A 20,574-nucleotide genomic window follows, 5' to 3' on the forward strand; every position below is an offset into this window, starting at 1 on the left:
ATACCTGAGTTTCCTTCAATCACATGGAGTATCAGTATATTATACAGTGAGATTTTTAAAGTTGATATTATTTGGTTTAATAACATATTTCGATACCGAGATGTGTGTAATCATTGACTTCCTTAACATTTTGGATTTCAACTTCCACCATCAATAGTTGTCCAATATTAAAATGTCGATATGATTGATGTCGATGTAATTTGCATAGGCAAGAATTTTTATTTTGAAGAATTTTTATTTAAGACAAAAAACCTTAAACAAAATTTTACATATAAGGTCGTACGTTAAAAACTTCACGCACAAAATGATTGTTAAATATTTATTTATTTAAGCATTATATAAGTCGAGGGTGCCTTGAAAGAGCTGTATGGCGCATAGTGGTCCAGAATCGTTTTTTCCTGATCAAAACTCTGTAATTTTTGAACGGATGGAGATATTTTCAACACTTAACTCTTTTAGTTTTCCGATGCATGAAAAACGACCAAATTTGGTCTAGTAGTTGCAGAGGAAGTCACGGCCAAAGTTAAAATGTTGATTTTTTTGTCGTGTTTTGCATCAAAGTATGAGTGTTTTTGAGTTATTCAAACGTTCCAATCTGTTAAAAAAATGTCAAGCCTCAGTAGAACCCATAAAAATACTAACTTAGCTGGCCCATTACAGAACATTTGTTCCATAGACCGAACAAAGAAAAGATCTCCAATTCTCTCTGTTTTTCGCTTTCTGGAATTCCGCGCCTTTTCATTTCTTCATCCACTTGTAAGCTCCATCGAAGCTTAGGTCTGCCGATTCTGTGTTTTTTAAAGCGTTATTTTTGTTTGACGAGATGTGGCTTTGTTTTTAAATTGCTTACTTAAACCATAGTAACATCTGTTGGCCAATACAATTCTTCTTCTTATTTCACAACTGATGTTGTTTGTTGTGTTTATGGCAGTGCCGAGGTGGACGAAGTCTTTAACTACCTCAAAATTATAGGTACCAACTTTCACAGTTGGTCCGAGCTCTATGGACGCTTTGCGCGTCGACACCATCAATTTGTCAGTTTACCGCCAGACCCACTTTCGCAGATTCTGCTTCGACCTTCCTAAAGGTATCAGTTAGATCGTCCCATGATGTCTATGTCATCAGCATAAGCAAGTAACATGTGGCTATTGGTGTAAATTGTGCCATTTCTTTTGACATTTGCATCTCGTATTACCTTTTCCAGCAAAATGTTGAATAGGTCACACGAAAGGTTGTATCCTTGTCTAAAAACTCTTTTGATACTGAACTGTTCGGAGAGATTCTTTCCAATTTTAAATGAGGACCTAGTATCAGTTAAAGTCATCTTACAAACCGGATGAGCTTTGCCGGGATACCAAATTCAGACATTGCATGGAATACCTTTGATAGGAGGGGACTGTCGAATGCCGCTTTATAATCGACAAAAAGGTGATATTTGTCGAACTGCATCTCTTGGGTCTTCTCCAGGATTTGCCGCAGGGTAAATATCTGGCCAACGGTGAACTTGCCAGGTCTAAAGCCACATTGGTATGGTCCAATTATTTCGTTGACCATTGGCTTTAGTCGTTCGCACAATATCCCTGACACTATCTTGTAGGCAATAGGGAGAAGACTTCTGCCCCTATAGTTGGAGCATACAGTCTTATCTACTTTCTTATGGACGGGACACAGTATGTTCAGGTTCCAATCGTCGGGTACGCCTTCTTCATGCCAGATGGAGCTAAGTATCTGATGCATACACTTTATCAGCGTATCGCCTGCGGCTTTAAAAAGCTCGGCTAGTAGGTCATCAGCTCCTGCTGCCTTATTATTCTTCAGCCGGTTGATTGCTGTTTATACCTCATCTTGACCGGGCGGTATACATTCTATACCATCTCCTGGGATTTGATCTGTGGTGTCATCGTCTTCGCTACTATTGTATACCAGCAGATTGTAGAAATGTTCCTTCCATATCCTGAGCACGCTATCTGCATCTGTTACCAGATTACCTTGCTGGTCTCTACAGGAGAATGTGCCTGTACCAAAGCCATCAGTTTGACGTTTCACTCTCACTTTGGTAGAATTTTCGGACTTCATTCTGGCTCCTGTACATCTCGATTTTTTACACTTCCGCTTTTCCATCTCTCTCTTTTTCCTGCGGAAAAGACGTTTCTCTGGCCTTTTGCCTATTAATGACTAAATTAACTTTTATTCCATTAAAATAATAAAAAATGTCCCGCAAAAACCACTTTTAATTTTTATGATATATGAAATAATGTTATTTATATAATATAAAATGATATATAATATAAAATGATGATAATAGGATGATCAAATTAGTGAGAAACAGACGGTTATGTCATTTTGGTGAATTCAAAAAATTATCAAAGCTCTAAAAAATAAAAACTTTAAAAGCTTTTTGTGTGGAAGCTTTTTTGTCGAATCACTTTATAATTAAGAATTTATGTAATCTTAGAAAAAAAAAACTCATCAAAATATCATGCAGGGATACGAGGTTTTAAAAAATGCATAACCTTAGTGAACATACCCTTAGACAACGGTGGCATCCAACTCAACATAATTACTTTAAATTCTTTATTAGTTTAAGACGTTTGTCGTCAATGTACATAAAACGTGCTTACCAAGTATGTCCTTCGCCCGAGCAGATTCATTGTGGATAGCCTTTGTGGATTCCTGACTGACATTTGGTTGGCATTTCAGTACCCTCAGCAGAAATACAGATTTTAACTTAGAACGAAGCGTCTTGTTGGGTTATGTCTTTTGGGTTATGTTTCCTTTTGCTTGTTGATGCTGCATTACCATCCTGTTAGGGACTATTTGTATAGCTGACGCATGAGTCCGTGCTACTTTTTGAACAATCGTTTATCGCTAAGCTGGTTGGTAAGTGTCGCTTCCATTAACCGCATTCGACCAGCAGGTTTGCTGCTGGGGCAACCCCATTTGTTCTTAATTTGCAGTTTGTAGAGGTACTTTTCCTCTATGCACATCCATTCACATTTTACCTTGGTGATGTCAAACAGTTCTTTCAGGGAATCAAGGGTTTTTTTGAACAGGTAAACTCTGCCAAAAGGTTTGTTAGTTTTACACAAATTAGTTGATGAGGTATGAGGCAAATTTAATGTTTTGCCCACAAATCATCCCTAACAGGTAGCCAACAAAAAATACACTTAAATAAAAAAGTTTACGGTGGAAGGGGTTAAATTTTGGCATCATGTGTTTCTTGGTTAACTAAAAACCTCCTCCTTTAGCTAATTTTTTAAAGTTTTTCAACCATAAGTGTGCCTAACAGAATTGATGATGATGATGATGACTAATAAAATAAAATGTGTTTATGTCAACTATAATGCAAATTGTTCGTGGCATATCATAAAACGGTATTTCTGTTTCGTTGTGTCATTATAATAAAATGTGTCACATTATGCAATGATGCAAATATTGTAAAAACGCGGGTGTGATATTCTACAAATGCTTCATGTTATTTATATGAATCAGATAATGTGTTAATTTGGGTCGGGCCGCATCTTTTAAACACTTCACAATGAAAAAGAACTGCAATAAAAATTCCTCACAAAAACATGGTCCTGTGTAGAGAATTTTTGTTAAGAAGGTATTTCGAAATTGAGTATTTCAAGGCTAAAAACTTTAGGGAGATATATCGTTTGAAAGTCACAATGAACCTCAGGTCCTCCGAGTGCAGTGGCTGCCATACCAGCAGCTGCGCATCCTTAAAGCTAAAACTAAACATGGGAGATATTCAAAGACATGGATTGACATAAATCCATCATCGAAGTAGATTATCAGGCATGATACGTGTGTACAATTTTAAGGCCGTGGCACATACGTCTGTTGAGCGTCGCGTTACAACAACCACATGAAAAATTCAAGAACAAACTTGGCATCACTTACACATTTTTCATGTGGTTGTTGTTTTCAACGCGCAACGCGTCACACAACGGATCGTATGTGCCGGGGCCTTTAGGCTTTTGCCTGAATATATTTATATAGATTGCGGCGAAATTACAACATGACTTATTTGACTAAGGAGGTTACAAACAAAAAATAATCACATTTATTGCTCTTTTTATATAATGACTAGTGATAACAGTGGGGTAAATGTCAAAAATGACTTAGTTGTCAATGAGAGCCGTACCTAAAATTTTCTGAGCGACATTTTTGCGAACATTTTTAAGCTGAAAAACGTCATCTTGTGGTACTTTAATAGCGGCTCTTACAATAAAGGACGAAAAGGACATTAAAGGAACCGAGTAAGAAAGTCGAAGTGCTTTACGAAAATAATCCTCATTCGAATCGGCTGAAGACATGTCATCTCAAAAATAAGCTAAAGCAACAGTGAACAAAGATATAACGCTAATTCCTGAGGGCTAACAGGGTCTCAAGCAAAAACTTCATCACGCCATAACGCGGAAGTTCGACTCACGGCGGATCTGTCCTACGGGGTTCTTAATGTACTCACCAAGGCTTTCCTTCCCAAGAGGAATTTTCCGTGCCCCAGACTTTCACCTCCATTTTGTTGCACAGTGTATTCTGAGGAACATTTTTGAATTCGACAAAACTTAGTCGCGTAGCGTATACTTAATGTAAAAATAATACTTGCAATAAATGTTATTAATACGCAACGATTTTCCTGCTTATTGCACATCACATTATTTCTCTGCCAATGTCATAACATTACCTAAGAGATGCCATTCCTCCCATTGTATGCAACCCAGACCTTTGCCAGTATTTTTGTAGACAAAACCAAATGTCTGCGGCAAACTTTTGATTTTCTTTTTTTGGTTTAATGTCAATACCATGAAGCGACCATGTGCGGGGAATTCTTCTTCTTCTCCGTCTTTTCTATTGTCAATGGTGCAATAGTGTCAGTGTACCCGTTGTTCTTTGCTTCCGTGGTTGTCAGTGTCAATTTTTGATACTCTGCCAATATTTACTACATAAATAACCAGCAACCAACCACCCAGCCAGTGAGCGTTGTCTAGCTGAGATTTTTATATCATTGTCTTTGACAAAAAAACAACAACTACAAATCATAGACAGACCCACAGAATGGGCAAATAGTTGGATGGTAACTACAAAAACCTAAATGACCAAAAATAAATACACACAGGGAATAGGGCGGGAGGGTAAATACAGAGACAGACAGAGAAACGGGATAGATGGCATTGTTTAATACCACTTAATACAATGTTGACATGTTAGAGGAGTAAAGGAAGGGGTAGAGCATGTAAGACTTATTCAATACGTAATAGTTGATTTGTGGTATAGGGAATTACAATAAAGCGGGAGGGGAGTAGATTACAAGAATAAACGAGAAAAAATAATGTTAAAATCTGTTCACCTAGACCCAGAGGAAGACACCAGAAAAACCAATGTAATTGGCAATACTTTAATCGGGTTTTAGATAACATTTACGTTAATGAATTTGTTGTCGTTTTGTTGTTGTAAGATATTGTTAGATATGCAGTATAAATAATTATTTATTATTTTTATAAGACAAAGAAAAAATAATAAAACAAAGATTGTCCATCTAAGGATAAATTAAAAAGGAAATCATTTAGACTGCTAAATGGCAATACGCTGAAATTTAGTTGGTTGTATTTAATATCAGGTCTTCTGTCTAAATACTTTTGAAGTCTCCTGCCTATAGAATACATTTGTACAGTCTTTTGTTTATAGAAGACATCAGAGTTCTTTTGCCTTTATAATAACTCTTTTCTATAAAATACCATAGAAAACCTTTAGAAAATCTTCTATCTATGGAAAACCTTCAAAAGGACTTAAAAAAATAAGAAAAAAATGGTAATCCAACTACCAAATAGGGCTTTAATGCAAAAAATTTCAAGAAAATCAAAGAGTACAAACATTGATAAAAATTGATTTTAAATATTAAATCGTGAAAAATGCATCCAAGCCCACTGTGCAAAAATTTTTTATATTTCTTATTGGACAGCTGATAAAAAAATACAAAATACAAGAAGTTATGAGTATTTCTTTGCATATAATTTTTACATAATTCGGCTTTTTCAAGGCGCCATATCTCTGAAACCTTTAGTAAAAAAAAAAATCTGAAAATATACTAAAATGTTTTGCTGATGAGCAGCATCACCACAGCAAAAAATAACGGAAATTAAAAACCTTGTTTTGAAAAAGTGTCCGATTTCACTCAGAAATCCCCATATGTATATACCCTCAGCCTGTGTGAAGTAAAACTTTCTTCTATTGACAATATCGAATCCTTTTCTCCAATAATTATGTGTTAGGGGGTTTTCCGATGTAGTCCATTTTGGAAGTGCATCTTATTTTGGGAGCCATTTCTTTTCGATAAATATAGTGCCGTCCAGTCATTTCAATTGTTCGCCGTATAACTTAGAGGTTTTCGGTTACCATGTCAGGAAGCATGGACTTGTCCACGAAAACATAGACCACAAGAGGGTTGGTACCCTAAAGAGAAGACCGTTATGGACCATTTTCGAAGTTAAATTACATTTGGACAAAATATTAGAAGAACCAATGTTTGGACCAAATCCGTGGCGTCCGTTGCTCAACAGATACTGCGTGTACCATTTTAGTGATATTTTTTAACTTTTGGAGGGAGATACCGAAAGTTGTGGACCTATATTGTCCATCTACGAACCTAAACTATGTTTTGTCAAAATATTACTAAGGCCAAATTTGGACTGCAATTTCCGAAATATTGTATGTGAGGTACCCGAAGAAGTTGAATTATATAATCCATATTCGAAGCTCATCTATGTCTCGTAGAGGTATTACGATGGACCAAATTGGGTACTGCCTTTGAGTGTATTATTTTAAGCGAAAAGTTTTAAACGTTTGTGGATGAGCTATGTGAAGTGGATCGATATAGCTCATCTTCGAACTTAAACTAAGTTGGCCAAATTTTGGAAAAACGAGAGTTATCATGCGCTCTGGTGGTCGTATATTCGAAATTAAACTAAGTTTGGAGAAAATATTACAATGGCCAAATTTTTTTTATCAAATCGGTTCATCTGTTCGAGAGTTATCCTACGCTCCAGCTTATACACATGTTGCCATAGGGTTTTTACAGTTTTCCAGCCATTCTCGCAGGAAGTATGGACGTGCACCTGAGGAAGATAGTTCCGTCTTAATATGGACACCGAGATCAACCTGTTGCAAAAAAACCAAAACAATTCGAGAACAGGTCTTAAACTGCAAATTTCTGAAATTTTTGTAGGAGATACCAAAAACAATGGACCGATATAATACATATTAGAACCTGATCTATGTCTGCTAGAAATATTACGATGTGCAGTGTATGGACCAAATCAGTTATTCCCTTCGAGAATACTCGTGCGCATTTTAGCGAAAAGTTTTGAACTTTTGAGGGGAAAGTACCCCATTTTCGAACTCGTTCTATGTTTGGACAAATAAGGACGAATTTTTGACCGTGTATTTCGTACTTGGGGCTTAAACCATTATTTCGATGAGGCAAACTTTGGTGCATACTTTACACATAGTGAAATTTCTACCAGACCTAGATGATGTTCCAATATGGATTCAATCGGTCCAATCCTTCGGGTACCTCCCCCAAAAAAATTTTGGAAAAGTTCAGTTTAGAACCTGCTCTCGAATAGGTTTGATTTTTGTTGTAGCAACTTGTATTCACTGCCCCCCATACGACGGTATAAGTTTTATCAATGGCAAGTCCATACCTCCTGAGGAAATAGCCTAAAATGTACAAAAAACCCTCTGACACAGTGTGCAGTGGTTAGAGCGCAAGATAACTCTCGAACGGATATGCCACAAAAATGTGGCCTTCGTAATATTTTGTCCAAACTAAATTTAAGTTCGAAGATAAGCCATATCAACCCACTTCTTCAAGTACCTCCCCCACAAAAGTTCAGAAATTTTCGGAAAAATTGTGCGCACGATAACTCTTGAAGGTAGTGACCGGTTTGGTCCACACTTTGTATATCCTAATATATCTACCAGATATAGATCATGTTCGAATATGGACAATATTTGTCTACTCCTTCTGGTGCCTCTCACACAAAATTCCGGATAAGTTCACTTTAAGACCTGCTCTCGAATCATTTTAATTTTTGTTGAAGCGATTTGCATTCGCTACCTCCATTACGACGGTAAACGTTTTTTCAGGGGCAAGTCCATATTTCTTGGGAAAACAGCCCGAAAGGTGTAAAAAGCCCTATGTCACCATATGTGGCGGTCGGAGAACACCATAACTCTCGAACTGTTCAACCGATTTGGTCTTCGTCATATTATATCCAAACTTAGTTTCATGGGCCAATGCCGGTCCACAACTTCCGGTACTTTTCCACAAAATTCTGAAGACACCTTAAATACATTCGATCTGTCCGTAGGTGAAAGTTTCACTTCATATTGGCTGAGGGTATATATCTGTCGACAAAGTCGACTGACACTTTTTTACTTGTTTTAATTGAAATATTCTTCAAAGAGTTCAGAGGGGCGCCCTATGGACATTTATAAAGGATGTAAGTAAATTTTTAGGTATATACATACCAATGACCCTAATTTAATTCAACGTCAACAACTTATTAAATAGCCTTTAAAAGGGCTGTTGCTTTCCTTTCTTAATTCTTGAGCAGGATTATGATTATCTTAACCTGTTGTTGATTCCATGCCGACCATCAGTTTTACAATTTCAAAAATCATACGTCCTTAGTCTTTTTATTTACAAAAAGCGTAATTTCGGTTGGGATTTGTTGTTGTTGTTTTTGTGTATAAAGATGTATGTCTTATAGAAAATAGCCTATAACAGGTTTCTAGAACAGCCCAAACAAGAGACTATGGGCCATCGTGAAAGTAATGTGGAAAAAGGCAAATTTGTGTCGTTTCAGCCCAATGAAGTGTAAAATTTTCAATGTTAAAGGTTATTTTGATTAGCAGTGGCTAAGGTGGCGTATGACTACTAACACAAAGTATACGCCATATGCCACAAAACGGAATTAGTTTCAATTTAAAGAAATTCATATATAAGTATTTTGAATGAATAAAAAAGTTATTTAAACAATTGAGCAGCAGACATTTTTCTTCTTAATCAAACCTTAGGCGATGTTATATGGAATGGTTAAAATATTTATTAAATTGAACACCATCCGTTTTCATAACCAAACCTTAGACGTTTTGAATTGAATGGTCAAAACATTTATTCCTCTACACGAAACAATTGCATTTATATTTTTGTTAATTATTTTACGAAACTAAAGTAATAATCGTAAATACTTTTGGCAGTTATTAAAACAAATCTAAGCATTTATTTTATAATTTGCCATATTTCCGTTAATAAACGAGTGAAAGAAAACTTTCGCATTTTCTCATGTAATCGTAAAAATAATATCAATTTTGCAAAACAAACATTTAGAGCGTTTGAATGTTGCCAATAAATCATACACGTTACATGGCATATACATTAATCATAGGCCTGTCTCAATGGATGGCAAATTGCAAACATTTAGCTTTTTTATTCTCTGCAATTTCAACTTGTCGACATGGCTAAAAGTTATTACCCAAATCAAGCAAACAAAACATAACAAAAAAGCAAAAAAAGAAAACATAAACCAAATAATGCTGATTAAAATCCGTGTTTTGCTAATTTTGTCACGCACACAAACAACCATAAAAAAGCGAAACTATACAAAACAAATTCCAACAATCTAAATAAAAAATTACAATGAAGAACAATGGAGGGAGAGAGAGGGTGGAAAAAGTGAAGTTCATTTGACTATCACGAACTCATCAATTGTGAAATGTTAAATCGATAACTATTTTTAGGAAATTGCTTAAATCCTTTCATTCTTTCATTCCTTTGTTCCATGGGCTTTCTAAGATTTTCAAGGTTAATGGGGTTTTGTTTACAAAAAGAAAAAAAAAACGAAAGAAAACCAACACAATATGCTTAATGTTACAATCGTGATGGCGTGGTGTGGTGTGAGGAAGGAAATGCCAATTTTCCATTGGAACTGCCTGATACCGTTCTCGCTTCTGAAGGTTATGGTAAAAATAAACAAACTTTAATCACAAGAAAGCGGAAGCTTATATCCATGTTATGATACCCAACAGCCAACAGCCAATGTTTGCGGAAACACATCACGTTATTGGCAGTTACTTCCGCATGAATGCATGCAGCCGTTGAAACTTTATATCTCTGCCATAAATCTACTTCTTGTATCCAGTTAGCTGCTCATCAGATTATTTTTCTGCCTTAAGTGTTTGAGCTTTTAATGAGCCAAAGTAGCTCATTAATGATGTGAAGAATGCAAAAAAAGGAAATAAACAAAATGGGCGGGGGTAGAGAGTTACGAAATGATGTAAAGCATCAGTTCGAAGTAGACAGTGACTTATTTTGACATGGCATGCCAATTTAACTTTCACTAATTTCATCAAAATGAAATACTGTAGCAAAGAGTGATATATTCAAATTAAGGCTTGCTGAATAAAGAGAAAATAAATTACCATGCTTTCCAAAGTAACCGATATCTAATCCCTAACGATTGTATATAGGGTAAGCCACCAAATCTTGGGATTCTTCATATCTGACTTTTGAATATTGTAGTATATTTGAGGGATTGAGTCGAATTTTTCAAACGATAAAAGCACAGTATGGAGTGGTTCAACATCTCCTCCACTATCTGATAATCAAATTCATGAAAATCTTTTCTTATAGAAAATTTATCTGTTTTTTTTTTTTAATATGTATGTAGGAATTACAACATTTTATTTTAGCCATTGTGGAGAAATTCCCAGCAAACAAGAAATAAGGGAACTGATGAGATTCTGTGGCGAGAATCGAAGCTATCTTCTTCCCTGCATTATCCCTTGAGTAGCAATGCCAAATTTTTTCCACTAATAAATTAAAATAAATAAATATTAAAACAAATGCCTTAAAATTCTATAAAAAAATATATCAAATAAATAAATAAAAAATTAAATAGACAAATAAAATAATTAAAATAAGTAAAGTAAAATAAACAGAATAAATAAAGTAAGTAGTATAAATAAAATAAGAAAAATAATAATACATAAAATAATTAAAATAAATAAAATAAACAATATAAATGAATAAAATTAATAAAATAAAATGAGTAAAATAAATAGAATGAATAAATTTAATAAAATAAACAAAATAAAATAAGTAAAATAATTAAAATACATAAATAAACAAAATAAATAAGTACAATTAATAAATTTAATAAAATAAACAAAATAAATAAATTTAATGAAATATAACAAAATAAATAAAATAATTAAATAAATAAACAAAATTAATAAATAAAAAATAAAATAAATTAAATGAATATAGTAAATAAAATAAAGGAAATAAATAAAATGAATAAAATTAATAAATTAAAAAAAATATGAATAAAATATAACAAAATAAAAAAATAATTAAAATAATTAAAATAAATAAATAAATAAATAAATATGAAAATATTTATAATATGAATAAAATAAATTAAACTAATTAATCAAAAAATAATTGAATTAATTAAAAATAAAGTAATTAAAATACATAAAATAATTAAAATAAGTAAATGAAATGAATAAATTTAATAAAATAAGCAAAATAAATAAAATATAACAAAAATAAGTAAAATAAATAAACAAAATTAATCAATAAAATAATTAAAATAAATAAAGTAAGTAAATAAAAAAATAATCAAAATAAATAAATAAAATGAATAAAAGAAATAAAACAAAATAAAAAGGAATACAAAATAAAAGAATAAAATAAATAAAATGAATAAAATAAACAACATAAATAAAATAATTAAAATAAATAAAATTAAAAAATAAATAAAACAAGTAAAAAAGTGTCAGTCGGCTTTGCCGACAGATATATACCCTCAGCTAATGTGAAGCGAAAGTTTCACTAAATTTGGACAAAATATTAGGAGATCCAAAGTTGGATCCAAATTGGTTGCCCCATTCAAGTGATATCGTCCTAGCATTTAGTGACATTTTTTAAATATTGGGGAGATGTACCGAAAGTTGTGGACCGGTATTGCCCATGAGACTAAGTTTGGATATAATATGACGAAGACCAAACGTTGGACCAAATCGGTTGAACAGTTCGAGAGTTATATGGACTTGCCCGGAAAAAACTTTTTCCGTCGTAAAGGAGGTAGCGAATGCAAATCGCTTCAAAAAAAATCAAAGTGATTCGAGAGCAGGTCTTAAAGTGAAGTTATCCTAAATTTTGTGTGAGAGGTACCAGAAGGAGTAGACAAATATAGTCCATATTCGAACGTGATCTATATCTGGTAGATATATTAGGATGTGCAAAGTATAGATTACATCGGTCACTCCCTTCAAGAGTTATCGTGCGCAAAATTTTTCCGAACATTTTTGAAGTTTAGTGGGGGAGTTACCTGAAGGAGTGGACCGATATAGCCCATTTTCGAATTTAAACTATGTTTTAATAAAATATTACGAAGGCCAAATTTTGCACCGAATCGACAGATCCGTTCGAGAGTTATCTTGCGCTCCAACCAATACACAAGGTGTCATAGGGGCTTTTTGCAACTTCCCGGTGATTTTCTCAGGAAGTATGGATTTGCCCCTGCTGAAACTTGTACCGTCGTATGGGGGGAAGTGTATACAAGTTGTTGCAACAAAAATCAAAGCGATTCGAGAGCAGGTCCTAAACTGAACATATCCAAAATTTTGTGTGGGAGGTACCCGAAGGAGTGGGCCGATTGACTCCATATTGGAACCTCATCTAAGTCTGGTAGAAATTTAACGATGTGCAAAGTATGGACCAAATAGGCTACTTCCTTTAAGAGTTATCATGCCCACAAATTTTCCGAACATTTTAGAACATTTGTGGGGGAGGTACCGGAAGGAGTGGACCGATATAGCTCATCTTCGAACTTAAACTAAGTTTGGACAAAATATTACGAAAGCCAAAATTTGAAGCGAATCGGTTCATCCGTTCGAGAGTTATCGTGCGCACCAGCCAGCCAGACAGACCGACAGACAGACGGACGGACATTGCTAAATCAACTTCAAATTGTCTGAAACACATTTCGTCCAAACATACTTGGGGTCTAAAACCATTATTTCGATGAGGCAAATTTTGCCCGTATGAAAGTGTATATACCCTTTCTAGCCTAAATGCTGAGGGTATAATTAATAAAATAAATGAATAAAATAAGAATTTCCGCAGACCACTGTTAATGTAAGCTCACTTTCGATATTAAAGCCGGAGCTTCTTATGAAAACAATAAAGCCAGAAGTTTGGAAACAAAAACAGAATCAACATCTGCGTGAAATTAACACGATGAACTGTAAATTATCACGGTGCTCTTGAATCAAATTTAAATGGAAGGTGCTTACACCTGGAAAGTTTTGGCGGATTCTGAAAATACAATGTTCATAAAAAGTCAAAAAACAAAAAAAAAAAAAAAATCGCCGGAGCGCTTTTTAAATAAATCGCGATTCAAGTTGACTTTTTTGAGGCTGTTTAGGTGTTTGCGATTTTGCTTGGAAACCGCAAGTCCTATCAAAATGGAAATAAAGAAAATGTTGTAGCTTCTAAAAGTCTCTACAAGATTGACATTAATGACATTTTCGTAGGTTTTACAACTTTTGAAATATAGAAGTTGAAAATGGGACAATTCAAATTCAATTCTGTATCGTCTCCTTATAAAACAATGTCATGACTGCAATTTCCCAACTTAAACTTGTATATCTAAAAAATGTTACAACCTAGGAAAAATTACATAAGCCAGTCTTGTAGAGAATTTTCACAGCTATAAGATTTTCTCAGGTCCCATGACGATAAGACTTGCCGTATTCAAGCAAAATCGCGAAACCCTAACAAAAAAACCTAAAAATGTAAACTGAGCTTCTTTATCTCAAAAATAGTACAGCCTGAGAACAAATCATTAACGTCAATCCTGTAGAGAATTTTCACAGCCACAACATTTTCATTAGCTCCATTTCGATTGGACTTTCGGTTTCCAAACAAAATCGTGAAAACCTAAAAACACATAAAAATGTGAATTTTGACCGCGATTTATTTAAAAATCCCTACAGCGATTTTTTCTTGTTTTTGGATTTTTCTCATCTATGAACATTGCTGTTTCAGAGTTCACAAAAACTTCCCCTGTGAAAGCGGTTTTCATTAAAAGTTAGTTAAGTGCACCCTTCATGACGTTGTTTTATAAGGAGGCGATACAGTCAGTGCATTGTCCCAATTTGAGCTTCAATAGCTCAAAAATGGTAAAACATACGAAAATACCGTAAAGGCCAATCTTGGACAGAATTTTCATAGCTACAACAGTTTCTCCAGTGTCATTTTGATAGGACTTGCGGTTTTTAAGCAAAATCGTGAAAACCTAAACAACCCCTAAAAATGTCAACTTGAATCGCGATTTATTAAAAAAGCGCTCCGGCATTTTTTTTTTTGTTTTTTTGATTTTTCTCATCTATGAACATTATGGTTTCAGAATCCGCAAAAACTTCCCAGGTGTAAGCACCTTCCATTTAAATTTGATTCAAGAGCACCGTGTTATGTAATATTTAAGGTACTTTTGATTAGCTTTGGGTAAGGTGACGTATGGCTAACTACACAAATCATACGCCTCACTTATCGAAACTTAATTAGTTCAAAATTTTAATAAACGAAAAGTCAAAAAATTCTTTTAGCAAAAAAAGATTTTCAGTGGAGATCAAAGTTTTATATGGCCCCTACATTAGGGTGGGGCGATTAGTATGGAAGGAAATAATCTTAATAGGCGCTTCGCGTTTTTAATTCTTGGGATTGTACTAAAAATTTTGCATAGCAGTTTTTTTTTTGAAAATTTGCAACATTTCTTGGGCTCATACTTCGAAGGCCAAAACTGCCTGAAGGAGCGTCCCAATACTTTTGCAATCTGCTAGAGAGTTCTTAAGTATTATCTCGGCTACAATTTTTGTTTTAGTATTGGATCGAAAATATCAATGTTTTGGATGTTATAGACCAAAATATAAAAAAGGTGACAAAAATGATGAATTTGCTAAATTTTCGACTTTTTGACAATGAAAACAAACAGCCAGTTTCTGTATGTCGAAAGAAGAATGTGTGCGAAAGAAAAACGTCCAAACTTTTGTGTGTTTTTCAAATTTGCTTTTTGTTTTGAAGCAAAAGCAAAGGTAAAATTATTTCGAAAACTAAAGTTCGGTCGTGTTTTATTCGCACACATTTTCGTTTCGACATACAGAAACTGGCTGTAAGTGTTTTACTAAGAAATATTTTCAGAGAATTTTTAGAATTTTTATTTTCGAAAATATGTGAAAATTTCAATAGATATATAACCCCAAGAAAATTTGCAAATTTTCCAAAAAAACTCGTCAAAATGTAAGCTCGATTTTCACCGTTTTTTGCTCAGTACAATCCTAACAATCAGAAACGCGCCCAAATCGCCCTACCCCACCCTACATGAATCTACTTTCCTAATAAAGTGTATTCCCCTAATCAACCATCCTGTGTCGTGTATGTGCTCTCGATTCAAGCCCAATCATCATCCAGATACGCAAAAATGTTCTCATTTTGTGTACCTTAGGGCGAAGATCATTTTCAAATATTTTTTTTTTATTAATTTTTCAACATCATCATCTACGTCTTTCTTAAAAATATATAACATTTTACATAATTTATTGTCCCTAAAAATTAATATTTAATTTAATATTTCACATATTCCAGCCATAGTGCAGACATCCATACCATACCTACCAAATATTTCTCCTCATAAATTATATCAAACTAAACATGTTTCTGCCAGATACATTTTGATGAATCATAAAGTTTGCCAGTGATCTTTGAGCTATTCGCTTTCCTGTTTATGTACTGGCATTTTGTGCCATAGGATATAGTTAATTTCTTATCATTTCAATGTAAATGACACTTTAGCAGCTTAGATGGAAGTTACTCAAAAAACAACAACAACATTTAAGTACTATTTTACGATTAGCCATGAGATTGATGTTTCATGGTGGTGGTGGTGATGGTGTTACTCATAATGAGGGGAATGGTGGTATGACTCTGAAGATAATGATGATGACGATGATGATGAGCAACATCATTATGTCCTTTTCACAGAAAACTAAAGTTGCTAAAAGCATCCTTTGTCAGTAAAATTCAAGAGCACGCACCATTTTGATGAATGTTTTACCTCAGTTTTACTAATTAATAGTGTGAGTAACAGGTAGACAGTGTTGTTGGGAGATTGAAGGGAGGGAGGGATAGAAATAAGTTTAACATTTTTGTGGAGATTTAAGGAAACCTGTTCTTAATGGTGTGGAAAATTCAACTTTAATATTAGTCATGCCAACTTCGTGGTAACGCAACTGATAGCTTTCCCTTTCATATGCCTAAAAAATCATGTTTTAAAATTTGTTGAAATATCTCTCCTAAGGATGAACATCCTTTTAAGAGGAGTAAATACTGGTAAACTTACTTTTTTCTGCTAAATTAAATTACGGTTTTTATTTATCTTTCGAGAGGAATGGGATGGAGAGAAGTTGTTACAATGAAACATGCCAACATTGAAAGTTTTTATTTCCCATTAACTACTAGACGGCACCACGAATATGTATCAGGTGGTAGACTGAATATTTCCCTTAAGATGCCATCAAATATTCGTTTCCAAATGGATGTTGTTACAAGAATCCGCTTGCATACTAAATACAACCAACTAAGGTTTTTCTAAAGGTTTTTTATAAACAAAAATTCTTCAATTTTTTTTTTATAGAAAAAGTCCTTTCATAGGGGTTCTAAAGGTTTTTTAGAAGACCTTCTAAAGGTCTTTATAAAATACCTTCTAAAGGTCTTTATAGAAAACCTTCAAAGTTCTTTACAAAAGAACGTCTAAAGGTTTTTATAGGAGACCTTCTAAAGGTTTTTATAGAAGACGTTGTAAAGGTCTTATAGAAGATCTTCCAAAGGTCTAATAGAAGACATTCTAAAGGTCTTATAGAAGACTTCTAAAGGTCTTTTAGAAGACCTTCTAAAGGTCACCGGAGATGACTTTTCCCATACAAAAGTTCACCGGAGATGACTTTTCCTATACAAAAGTTCACCGGAGATGACTTTTCCTCTACAAAAGTTCACTGGAGATGACTTTTCCTATACAAAAGTTCACCTGAGATGACTTTTCCCATACAAAAGTTCACCGGAGATGACTTTTCCTCTACAAAAGTTCACCGGAGATGACTTTTCCTATACAAAAGTTCACCGCAGATGACTTTTCCAATACAAAAGTTCACCGGAGATGACTTTTCCCATACAAAAGTTTACCGGAGATGACTTTTCCCATACAAAAGTTCACCGGAGATGACTTTTCCCATACAAAAGTTCACCGGCGATGACTTTTCCCATACAAAAGTTCAACGGAGATGACTTTTCCCATACAAAAGTTCACCGGAGATGACTTTTCCCATACAAAAGTTCACCGGAGATGACTTTTCCCATACAAAAGTTCACCGGAGATGACTTTTCCAATACAAAAGTTCACCGGAGATGACTTTTCCCATACAAAAGTTCACCGGAGATGACTTTTCCTATACAAAAGTTCACCGGAGATGACTTTTCCCATACAAAAGTTCACCGGAGATGACTTTTCCCATACAAAAGTTTACCGGAGATGACTTTTCGTATGCAAAAGTTCACCGGAGATGACTTTTCCTATACAAAAGTTCACCGGAGATGACTTTTCCCATACAAAAGTTCACCGGAGATAACTTTTCCCATACAAAAGTTCACCGCAGATGACTTTTCCAATACAAAAGTTCACCGGAGATGACTTTTCCTGTACAAAAGTTCACCGGAGATGACTTTTCCTATACAAAAGTTCACCGGAGATGACTTTTCCTATACAAAAGTTCACCGGTGATGACTTTTTCCATACAAAAGTTCACCGGAGATGACTTTTCGTATGCAAAAGTTCACCGGAGATGACTTTTCGTATACAAAAGTTCACCGGTGATGACTTTTCCTATACAAAAGTTCACCGGAGATGACTTTTCCCATACAAAAGTTCACCGGCGATGACTTTTCCCATACAAAAGTTCACCGGCGATGACTTTTCCCATACAAAAGTTCAACGGAGATGACTTTTCCTATACAAGAGTTCACCGGAGATGACTTTTCCTATACAAAAGTTCACCGGGGTTGACTTTTCCCATACAAAAGTTCACCGGAGCTGACTTTTCCCATACAAAAGTTTACCGGAGATGACTTTTCCCATACAAAAGTTTACCGGAGATTACTTTTCCTATACAAAAGTTCACCGGAGATGACTTTTCCAATACAAAAGATCACCGGAGATGACTTTTCCTATGCAAAAGTTCACCGGAGATGACTTTTCGTATGCAAAAGTTCATCGGAGATGACTTTTCCTATACAAAAGTTCACCGGAGATGACTTTTCCCATACAAAAGTTCACCGGAGATGACTTTTCCAATACAAAAGTTCACCGGAGATGACTTCTCGTTTGCAAAAGTTCACCGGAGATGACTTTTCCTATTCAAAAGTTCACCGGAGATGACTTTTCCTATACAAAAGGGTGATTTTGAAATTTGTAGCGAAGGCATTTCTTGTGTTCATCCATGGTCCAAAAGCTCTAAAAAATCCCACAGTGACCAACTAAAATGACTGGTCAGCGCGATTACCATGGAAAGGGCTGTTGTTTTGAGGCATATGGCGTATACTTTCTGGCAATAGTCATACGCCACCTTTTTCATTGTTAATTAAAGTAACCTTTAACACTAAACATTTTACGGTCCTGTTTTCATGTGTTTCGTGTCAAGTCCATGACATAATGATCCAACAGCATTAAAAATCCCGTGGTAACAAATATAAATAGCTGGCGGTCAACATAGTCGATAAAATTGACCTTGGCACTTTATCATATTTATCTTTAACATAAAGCAAGTTTGAAGATACACTATATCGTCAAGAACTTCGGATACTTTACCCTCAGTAAAGTTCCAAACACACTCTAAGCGGTAGATCACTCGGCTCATGGGTCGATGAAGAACGCAGCAAACTGTGCGTCATCGTGGGAACTGCAGGACACATGAACATCGACATTTTGAACGCATATCGCAGTCCATGCTGTTTTGGGTGCCACCGTGGTGCAATGGTATGCACGCCCGCTATGCACGCTGAAGGTCGTGGCTTCGATTCCCTGGCCAGGCAACATCAGACATTTTTCAGCGGTGGCAAAATACCCCTTAGTAATGTTGGCGACATTTCCTGAGTATTTCAGCCATGTAAAACTTCTCTACAAGTGGTGTCTTAAGACACGCCGTTCGGACTCGGCGATAAACAGTAGGTCCCATATCATTGAGCTAATATGAATCGGGGTGCACTCATTGATATGAGAGAAATCTCCCTTGGCCCTTCAGGGATGTTTGTGGAACAATTATTATATAAAGTTCAAAACATTGCTTAGGTGAAGATTACAGGCTCTTCGATGATTGTTTTGAACATTTCAAAGCGATAAAAATCCTACGACGACAACAAAATTGTACAGTACGCACGATAACTAGCGAAAGGAATGACTCCCAAAGTTAGGAACAGCTGTAATGTGTATCATGTCGGTTCATTCCTTCTACCTACCACCCAAATGTTCAATACTTTTGCGCTTTTATCCATTTTTACGAACACTTCTCGGAATGTATTGAAATGTTAATAGCAGGTAGTCGTTGTGATCTTTATAGTGATTTTTTTTTTAATTTTGACCCGAAATCATTCCTCATACACCTCTTGCACTTACGATTATAGTTTTCTTTGTGGCCTTTCTTACAATTCTATCATTTTTATTCAAAAAAACCCCGTCGTATAGACTGTGTTGATTGGGTGTTTCAATCGAATAATTAGTCTCACTGTTTATAACGTTCCGGCCACTTGAATCGTCCCCTTCGTATGTCACTTGCCGGAATCACTGTGCGTCTTTGCCATGGGATCTGTTTATGGGTCATTCATGGGGTATCGCTTTATGGTGAGCAATATATTTACTGCCTGTCACCGTTTTACAATGTCGCCAAGGTCGCCCATACAAAAACTGCAAACAATTAATTTTATGGGAGTTTTATTTTGTTTTCATCCTTTTGCCGATATCATACTGAAACCTTTTAGTTAATATTTTTTATTTGGACATTTTACCCATTTCGAAATCAGAAATATCAACCCATATATGGTAACATGGGGCGCCTTCGCCACTGGGGCGGCTACGCCAGCGGCGATTTTCTCGCAAAATACAAGTGCTAGAAAAAATCCGTTAAAGGTAAAATTGTGAGTTTAATGAAGATCTATCATCTACCAAAAGTTGGCAGTTGTGTCATAGCTATGATAGCGGACGCACGCGTTTTTGTGTTTTCAGGGTATTGGGAAAAATAATGATGGTAGGTATTTTTTGTGATATCTTCCTTACGTTTAGTGATATCAAAAACACATTTCATACCGCTAGAAGACAACTACTGAAGAACATAAATCCCAATAATTCGCATGAAAAAAGCAATAGCAAATGTCAATATATTAATATTATGAAA

The 20,574-nt window shown here is 35.0% G+C and overlaps 1 protein-coding gene and 1 pseudogene across 3 annotated transcripts in view; both read left to right on the forward strand.

Annotated features, from left to right (window-relative positions):
- LOC141393046 (organic cation transporter protein) overlaps positions 1-20,574 on the forward strand; it is a 149,925-nt gene that overhangs the window by 46,810 nt on the left and 82,541 nt on the right. The gene's annotated exons all lie outside the window — the stretch shown is intronic.
- On the forward strand, positions 19,016-19,150 carry LOC141391611 (5.8S ribosomal RNA; annotated as a pseudogene).

Source organism: Musca autumnalis, unplaced genomic scaffold, assembly GCF_047663935.1.
Source record: "Musca autumnalis isolate F117 unplaced genomic scaffold, ASM4766393v1 scaffold_1, whole genome shotgun sequence".
NCBI classification, from domain to species: Eukaryota; Metazoa; Arthropoda; class Insecta; order Diptera; family Muscidae; genus Musca; species Musca autumnalis.